We start from the raw sequence: 9,895 nt of genomic DNA on the forward strand, positions 1-9,895 counted from the left end.
TTTCAATAAAAACATTATTTGCACAAAGCAAGCCGATCCACTTTTCCTCGTTTTTTCCTTACATTTTGGATAAAGTGTAAAATCATAATATGGTAAGTGTTGTCTTTATCTGGTTTTGTGTGATGTCATTTTATGAACTTACCAGACTCTAGCTGATTATTTGCCTATATTACCCACTAAGTAATTTAATCATTTCTCGAGAATATTTATCAAAAATCTCATTGTGTTATTAACATTTTGTTAAAGCACCAATAGTCAACCATACAATATTGTCGCAATACCGACATCAAGGTATTTGGTCAAGAATATCGTGATATTTGATTTTCTCTATTTTGCCCAGCCCTACGTTAATGCGATAAATCTAAATATTAAATATTTTAATCATTTGACAGCACTAAAAATACACCAATAGGCATCTCTAAGGCACATTAATTAATACAGTCTTTATGCTAAGCTAACCATTGACTGGCCGTGGCCTTGTGTCTATCCTCATCCATCAGATGCCAGAGTGGTGTCGATCAACTGATATAACACTTGAAAATAAGCATTCCAAACTGTTCCTTTAAGGACCATAGAGCTGTACAAAACTAGTTACAGTGCATACCGTCCCTTCTGTATGAGAGACTGCATTATTAACGAAGTAGTAAAAATCACACTAAGTCATTACACAAAGGCCAAATGTAAATCTGCTGGCTCTTTACGCATCTCCTTCTACTGTATGTGCAGACTCAGAAAATCCCAGCTGCAGCTTCCCAGTCCACCATTAATCCTAATCAGCCTCCAGTCTTTCCTCGACATATTCATGCGCAATTCCGAAACTGAGCGACATATCCCGTGGAAGTAGTCTCCCAGCAGAGAGCCTGAGTGTACGTCATTTCTCACTGCTACCAGTGTAGTTAGAGAATAACAGACAGGAAGAACAAACACCTGTCCTGCAAAATATCCCAGCATGAGAAACACTCAGGTCTGTGATGACTGGAACCTGCTCTATAAGACAATGGCTCCATCATTACTGCTGGTTCAGCTCCAGTTCAGGCCCCAGAGTGATACAACAGTAGTACAAGTAGTACAATCTCAGTATGGCTTTCCATAAGTGAGTAGCTACAGGCTGCATGGATCTGCTCTCGTATTAAAACATACTGCAGGGAATTTGCTCCATGTGCCAGAGCTCGGGCCAGCTGTTACAAAAGACACACAGACACAGTGTGGTGGTGGTATCACCTAGCCGCAGCATTATGCTGGCACTAGTTGGCAAATGATACATCAATGCACTCACTCAGCAACTGTTTTCCTCTAGAACGCCAAACAGTTATCAATTTCCTATACTTCTCCAACCGGGGACTTTAATAGATGCATAAGTAAAAATTAGGAGATTGAGCAACATAATATGTGGTGGAGTTCCATTTTAAAGATGGATCTCTCCAGTGGCTTCCTCTTTTAAAGAATTTAAACATCTAGTGGGTGTGTGAGAGGCATTGCAAGCACACACATGAAAATTTCACTTTGAGAATTAATATGCATTCCCCCAGCCTGCCTATGGTCCCCCAGTGGCTAGAAATGGTGATAGGTGTAAACCGAGCCCTGGGCACTGCCTTTGAGAAATTGAAAGCTCAGATGGGCAGATCTGGATTCTTTAGGTTACCTCCCCTTTCTCTGCTTTGCCCGTCCAGAGAATTTGGCCCACCCATGAGAGAGAGACATCATGGTTTTCAAAAGAGCAAAGCAGCAGTTAACAATGAGCTTCTATCGTGGGGCAGAAATAGGGCAGAGAGGACAATACATACATACATACATACATACATACATACATACATACATACATACATACATACATACATACATACATACACACACACACACACACATACATACATGCACACCTGGACTTAAATTCACACCTGGTCACTTTATAATCATTTTTAACACTGGACTAAACACTGACACTTTAATAATAATTTATGGTCTTTTCTTTGTTTATTTGACAAATGTTCTTATAGTTGTTATAATTTTTATTGGTATTTTGTTGATTTTGTTGTCTTTATACTGTCTTTTTATCTATTTTTTATTTCTTTGTTCTTGCTAAAAACTGCTGCTGGAACTTTCAATTTCCTGCGGGAGTCATCCCAAAGGATCAATAAAGAGAAGTCTAAGTCTAAGTCTAAGTCTATCTTGCCCCCCCTCAAAAGCTACAGACTCAGAAATGGCACATACTAAGGAAAGCTCATCGTGGGACTGGCTCTAGTGGCTGTAATTCTGCACCAAGGCTAAATTTTGGGAAAGAGACTTCAGATATGGTATTAAGGGACCATTAAGGTCTATATAAAAGCATCCAGAGAAGACCATGTCATGGGACTTTAACAAAAGGAGATACTTGAGGCAGAGATTGGCAGAAGAAGCCAACAAGGCCTCCTTAACAGCCCAGAGAGGAGAAGTTTTTCAAGTGGTTGAATGTAACTCAAGTACATGCAGTCAAGTACTGTACTTTCCACTTTGTACTGCACGAGAGAAATACTGTACTTTTTACTCCACTACATTCATCTGACAGGTTCAATTACTTTACATATTAAGATTTTTACACACAAAACACATGCAGTTCATAAAATATGTTATTACAAATTAAACTATCCAATGCAGCTGCCTACAAGTCCAGCTGAAATGATTAGCAGATTAAACAGTTATTTGACAGAACTGTTTCTGAAATGTAGGATGTTTCTGCATTGAGTACTTTTACTTTTAATACCATAAGTACATTTACCTGATGATACTGGCATACTTTTACTTGACATTTTCAATGTAAGACTTACTTGTAACAGTATTTCTACAGTGTTTAACCTCCTACACCCCACAACTGACATGAAAACTGTAAGCAACTAGCTAGGTGTGCGCAGGAACGTCTGTCTTCCTGGCTGTAAAACCGACCTAAGATAGTTTAAGTGTCCAGACCAACTTACTTCAGAAGAACAATCTGGAAGCAAGCCGGGCCCATTTGCTGGTGTTGGTGCTGGTTGGTGGTTTCCCATGCAATAATATTTCAAATCATGTCTGCTTTGTCTTTTACAAGCCCCTCAACATATAAACAAGACTGTGTTGTTGCAAAAACACCACTATTAGAGAGAAACTACAAAATAAGAGCAGCAGTGTAGCCACACTGAGCACATCAGCAGCTACTAGCTAACAAGCTGTGAGGTATGGTGGCTGGTGAGGGACAAACTGAGTCTCCGGATTTCCTAATTGGGACATCTGTGGAGTGAGGCCAGCAGAGTTCAAGGCCATGGTCAAGTTCAGAACGTTGCAACACGTGTTGTCACTCCCTGATGTGAGTCAAGTGCAGATTTGAGTTGTACATGCTTCACTCTGCAACGAGTGGCATACAAGATAATAACGAGAGAGTTCTGTAATGTCAATACAGTAAAATTGGACCTACTTAACCAAGCTGGTTCACTGCTGGTTACAAGTTAGCATCAAACACAACAAAGAATCTCACTGGAATGGCGTTTTGAGCTAACGTTAGCATTCAAACAATCATAGATAGCTAAAACGTTTTTGAAATGATTCTCATCTTGTGTTATTGCTTGTAATGAGAAAAGTTTATTATTTTATGGATTTTTCAAATTTCAGTATGACAGTTACGACGTAAACCGTTTAACTCTGAGCATGCGTGACTCCAATCTGCACTTGACTCTCATTGGGGAGTAAAACGTTGGTTTGAACTGAAAGGGGGGGGGGGGGGGTGCGTTGAACACCGTGCTGTGTGTGCAAATGCTCCGCCTTTTTATTACCACGGGTTTACAGACACGTCTCTGATTGGGTATCACCAAGGGGGAAAGCCTCTCCTCTCTAAGTAAAGGCCCCTATGTCGCCATTTTAATGCTACAAAGCCATCACCTGCAGTTAGACTGCCATTCATTTTGGCGCCACTTTGACAGCAAATAACTTTACATCTGAAGCGTCTAAAGACTCTATTTGTCTATTGTTTATTTCTAAAAAAACACGACAATGTATAAAAGGCTCCATTACCTTGTATCTCATGTTTTTGCTCCGTAGCATACGTTTAAAAATAAATGAATAGGCTAAATAGGCAACTTGCTGTCGCATAGTCAACAAATCACTGTATTGTCAGGAGAAGCTTGCAGACAGTTTGGACTTACATCAGCTGTTTAGGTTTAATTACTAACGTTAACTAGCATGTTAGTTAGCAATAATTACCCTGTGCCTAGGTTATCTCCTAACATAGGGTGACCAGACGTCCTCGGGTTCCGGGGACCTGTCCCCGCTGGATCTGTCCCCGGAAATGTCCCAGGTTTTCACTGTGACTGACCCGAAATTGGAATGAAAGAAAGGAAACCTTGACCAAACGTTGCCTATAGTTGTGCACCCTCCACGCGCAGGCTCAAGACAGCCAGAGCCGGCGCTGCTCAGAGCTCAGAGATGTTTTAGAAAGCCGTATTTTACGATGCTAAAATTACTGATTATTTACATGGAGTCTGGTGGGTTTAGCAAACGCAACTTTGCGGACTTTTATGTTTAAAAAAAGGATCTTAACCTTTAACAGAAAGGTTGCCCTCCTTAAAAATCCTTTCCATAATGTTGTCAGACAATTATAATATTAATATTAATTAATATTAGTCTGTCAGTAACAAAACAAGCCCTTTTATGAACGTAAATACAAGCTGGACAATTATCCTATGAACTTACATTGTAGCTTGTTTCTCTGCTGCCGACTGCAGAGATCTCGTTTAATACTGCATCGATGTCAAAGGAAAATATTTCCTCAATAGCTTTTACTGTATCTGATACAAGCCGTTGCAGAAACAAGCCTGAAGCAATAAAGCAAAAGCTGTCAGATAAATGTAGTTCAGTAAACATTACAACATTTCCCTCTGAGGTGTAGAGGAGTACAAGTACAAAGTAGCAGCAGGGGTGATTCTAGGATCAGACCTTTAGGGGGGCTCAACCCCTAATGAGAACAGCTCTAGGTCTAGTGTCCCCGTTTTAAGTTTTACAAAATAAAAACATGACGTCTTTTGGAGGTATATACGCTTCTGAGCTGAAAATGTCCCCGGATTTTGGCTGAGAAATCTGGTCTCCTTTTCCTAATGTATGCCTACGCTCTTTGTCTCTGCAAGATTCAGAATGATTGAGATTTCTCTTGGCACAGCTACCAGAAGACTTACAACTTTCAGACACGTTGATCTCGTCACATCTACGTCGTCAAGCTCAGTTGGAGGCTGCGCAGTAACGCTCAGCACTCACCGGAAAAAAGTGCTTCTAATATCCTTCACTGGTCTCCGTCCAGAACAACGCAATCTGTTGGTCCATGTCTATAGGTATCACCTGTGACATAGACAATAAATGAGAGACACACCCACCAAATGAGAGGAAACATAACTCAAAGCCATTGCACACAGCTTTAAACCTTTACTAGGAAACATGTAGCAAAACGGTGCACACCGTTTAGAGATTGAGCGTGCCCCAGATATGACTGTGATTCACTGTAAAAAATTAATAACATTTAAAATAAAATATCTGACAAAAACATCCAAACTAATAATGTTCAACCATTTGAGCTGGAATTTCCCTTAAATATGACTTTAAAGGAACACAGTCACAATTAAACAACATTCAAAAGAAAACTATCTTCTATCTATAACTATATCATCATAACTGTTGGGTTAGAGCTCATAATTCTAAGTAGTCTCGTGTCTAGACGCTATGTTTAGTTGTCTTTGTTGACGAATACCAGTGCCAGAAGAAAAATGAAGAATGAAGAAAAATGAAGATGAAAAATAAGTGCAGTCAAAAAATATGTATCTCACTTTATTTTTATAGCAAAAAGGACAAGGAACTGATGCAACCCCCCAGATTGTAGACTGAGAGGGAGAAGCAGCCAGATGCAAGGGTTTTACACAGATAAAAAGAAAAATGTCCATCCTTCCCATCCTTCTAGAAGGGAAAAAAAACCTCCAATCAACGATAAACCACTCTTCCATGACATCCAGCTCTACTGGCAACAATCTGGCTCAAAACGGTTAAAACCTGACTATAGCGAGATTTTTATTATTATTATACTGTGTGTTCCCTAAAACAAATATTTTATTGTAAGTGTTTTTTGTTTCTCCATGATGCATTAATGGGCTATTTCTACATAGGAAGTAGAAGTTTAGAAGTTGAATTGTCAATTTGGATGTATTAAAATGAAACTTCTCTAGGTAACACTTGACATTGGCAAAACATTTGCACCAATGACGCGTGATTCCCATGATAAAAGATAGCATCACCACATCTCACACACACACACACACACACCAGGAAAAAACAGGAGATTATGGATTTCATAAACTTAAATTAATCCCCCCCACATACACACACACAGGATAATTGTATTAAAAATCCAAATTTTAATGTTTAACATTGCACCAAACCTTTTGTTGCATATGAAATCCTGCATTCATGAATAGCAATTAAAGGCAGACATGATAAAAGCACTAATTTGTTGATCTCTCAGTGGTGTGCTGTAATATCCTGGGCTTACACAATAATTCATGAGGGGTTTTGTCTAATCCATTTTGAGAAAAACACCATATGCCAATGAGTGCACAAATGTGCGGGGCACCGGGGCCTGCGAGCCAGCCCACGTCCAGACTCTATGGATTTCTGTTCATTTCTTCCCTCACGGCTCAAGGACTTGGTTCTCTGTGACTCTGCATGGCCTGGCGATTCCTGCTGCACGCTGCGTTCCCGCTGAAGGCCGTGCTGTCTCAGCTTTCTGTCCCGCAATCTGCAAATGCTGCCCTTGCCCTCTCGACCTCCCAGAGCTCAACCTGTCAACCCGCACATCCACAGAACCCTGCTGCAGCGTGGAGGGGGTGGCGGTGGGGGCGGGGGAAAAGATATATAAATGGAAGACAAAAAAGAAAAGGAAAGAGAGATTAAGAAAAAAAATGAGCAATGCAGGAATGGGCTGTGGAGCAAAAGACAGAAAACAATTTAAAGCAGCAAGAATGGGAAAAGCCAGAGCGCTGGAGATTGAAAGGCCTCTTCTTCTAATTTACACCGTATTCATCACTGCAGAGGGCAGACACTCTCATATCGCTTTCCATTCACTTCCTCACCCGTGGCTGCAGGTCAAAGGAAAAGGCAATTTCCCCTCAGCCCATGTACAAGCTGTTCCATTCCTCATGGATAAACTGTACTTTTGAAACGTGTAGAAGTGAGGGCATTCATCACCAAGCCAGGTCTCCCCTCCTCCTCCTCTGCAGGAAAAGCAAGAGGAAGCAAACACATCTGATTAATAACCTTCTCCTTGGGCAGCTAAAGCCCGTTCAGCAGGGCCTCTGTCAGTCAGGAGGGGCATACTGCCCACCTAATTTGCTTACTGAGCACTGGGCAGCGTGCCCACCCACTGAAGACGCAGAGCAGACTGTCTTAGGCTGTCAGACTTTTCATCTTGAGATCCACCATGCTGGGCCTGCCAATGAAGACACCAGTGCAGTTGACTCCCACACATCTTCAGCTGGGAAAAGAGAAGCAATAAAGGCAAAGGAAAGTCAACAGAAACTGCTGCTAGGCTTTAAACATATGTCAGTACAGAGGGATATACTCGTATTCATGAAGGCAAATGGGGATGCAGTGTGTGCCGTGCTGCTGCATTAAGCTATTAATGTAAAGAAAAACTGGTGTAAATAAAATTCAATATAAAAACGGTGGCAGCCAGCAAGACACGGAAGCAAAAATAAATATGTGCAAACACAAACACAGCCATTTCTCTCTCTCTCTCTCTCCTATCTCATCAAATTTCCATCTCCTGCTCACACACTGGATTCCTCTTTAAAGCATCACATCTACTTCAGAGAGATGGAGAGAAGAGAGCGAGAGAGGGTTGGAAGTAGATGGATGATGATTATTCAAGCACACTCTCTCTTCTTTCTCCTCTCTCCATTGATCCCGTCCCATCAGAGAGGCTATAAATATTAATAAGAGGGCTTTGTTTTAGCAACCTGTGTGAAGATCAGAGCACAGAACAATAGAAGTATCTGGACATGGTTTTTTTGCAGGCTGACAGGCAGGCAACCTGCAGAGTGTCCTTGGGGGAGGGGAGCCTGGGGGGGAGCCCAGCCCAGCCCAGCCCAGCCCAGCGCCTCGGGCTCACTGCGTTCAAGTCAAGGGCAGTGCAAGGGGAACTACTAATGTGGGAGACCCGAGTCTGGTTCAGAATCAGCCTTTCACAGGCTGAGCCGTGGACAAATTATTCATTATAGTGTGTAGAAGATACAAAACATTTGCTTTTACATTTGTGTCTGATTTATTTATGGGGTATTTCCACACAATAACAAAAGTATGTTTACCACAACAAATGGAACAGACATTTCATTATTTCTCTCATTCCCACTCTCCTCTCTGAACCGAAATGCAATTTTATTTAAAAGGGTCAGTTCACCAAAATCAATCAAAAAAAGGGCTTACTGCTAATGATAGAGCAATGCAGATGGGTTTAATTTTAAAGGAATAGTTAAACATTTCGGGAAATGCGCTTTTTGCGGGAAAGTTTGATGAGATTATTGATACAACTCTAATGTCTGTGCAGTATAAGGCAACAACCAGAAGCAAATCACACACACTTTACCGGGGAGCAAATAAACTATTCTTTTAAGGTTGTTTTAGTTTAATGCCTGTTAGATAGAATTTCCTAAAAACGGTCATGCTTCAATCATTAATTCATTGATATTTCCAGCCATCCATCTTTGTCTGCTTATCAAGTATCGGGTCGAGGGGGCAGCAACTCCAGCGGGGGACCCCAAGCTTCCCTTTCCCGAGCCCCCTTAACCAGCTCCGACTGGGGGATCCCGTGGCGTTCCCAGGCCAGGTTGGAGATATAATCCCTCCACCTAGTACTGGGTCTTCCCCGAGGCCTCCTCCCAGCTGGACGTGCCTGGAATACCTCCCTAAGGAGGCGCCCAGAGGGCATCCTTACCAGATGCCCGAACCACCTCAACTGGCTCCTTTCGATTGAGACTTGCATCTTGATTAATATGTCACACAATCCTTATCTTATGTGATTTTTTGAGGGAAAAACTTGTTTTTTGGGCTTTAGTTCTTAGTTTCTAATATATCTTAATGTCAGACAGTGAATGCTCATTTCTTTCTTGAGTGTACACACCAGGGACAACAATGGAAATAAGTCATATACTTTATCATTCTATTCCTGATAAAGTCTGATATGCTGTTATTTTAGAAAAATGTTAGTAACCACAAAACCAAAATGTCTCAGAGACAGATAGCTCAGAACCTCAGCTAAGAACACATAGATAGGCCATACCACTATGGGGTAAGTGACAACATATGTTTTTATTTGGTTTGGGTGAACTAAATGAACTCAGATAAAGGCGACCATACAGAGATGAACTAAGTCAAACATGAGCCTAAGTGTGTTTGACCTTTCCCTCCTATAGTGTCATTTAGTGTTTGTGTGTTATGTGACCTCCATTTTCTCATCCTGACCTGACTGATGGTGTGAGCCTGTGGGGTCACGCTGCCTCTGCACTTGGTTAAACGTTTTAATAATGTACCCAACATCATCGTTGTTCACAAACCCAAGAGAGAGAGTCGTCGTTCTGATGGCGGAGACAGTGATGGAGGGTCTGGCCTGCTAAGGTTGCAAAAATAAAAACCAAGACAATGGTTCGACCCAGAACAAGGAGACAGAGGGAGCTGATGCCTGGTGGCAGAATGGATCCCTCTCTGGTTAATGGAGGTTTATGATTTACAGCAGATGTTGGCCAACACCTTTTCAATCTAGAAACAATACGTGTGACAAGGGGCCCATTTCTAAAAGGGAACAAATCGATGATACAGAATGGTGTGAATTTTATGAGAAGTTTGGCTGGATTGGCTTTTG

The sequence above is a fragment of the Etheostoma spectabile genome, chromosome 3 (genome assembly GCF_008692095.1).
Source record: "Etheostoma spectabile isolate EspeVRDwgs_2016 chromosome 3, UIUC_Espe_1.0, whole genome shotgun sequence".
NCBI lineage: Eukaryota > Metazoa > Chordata > Actinopteri > Perciformes > Percidae > Etheostoma > Etheostoma spectabile.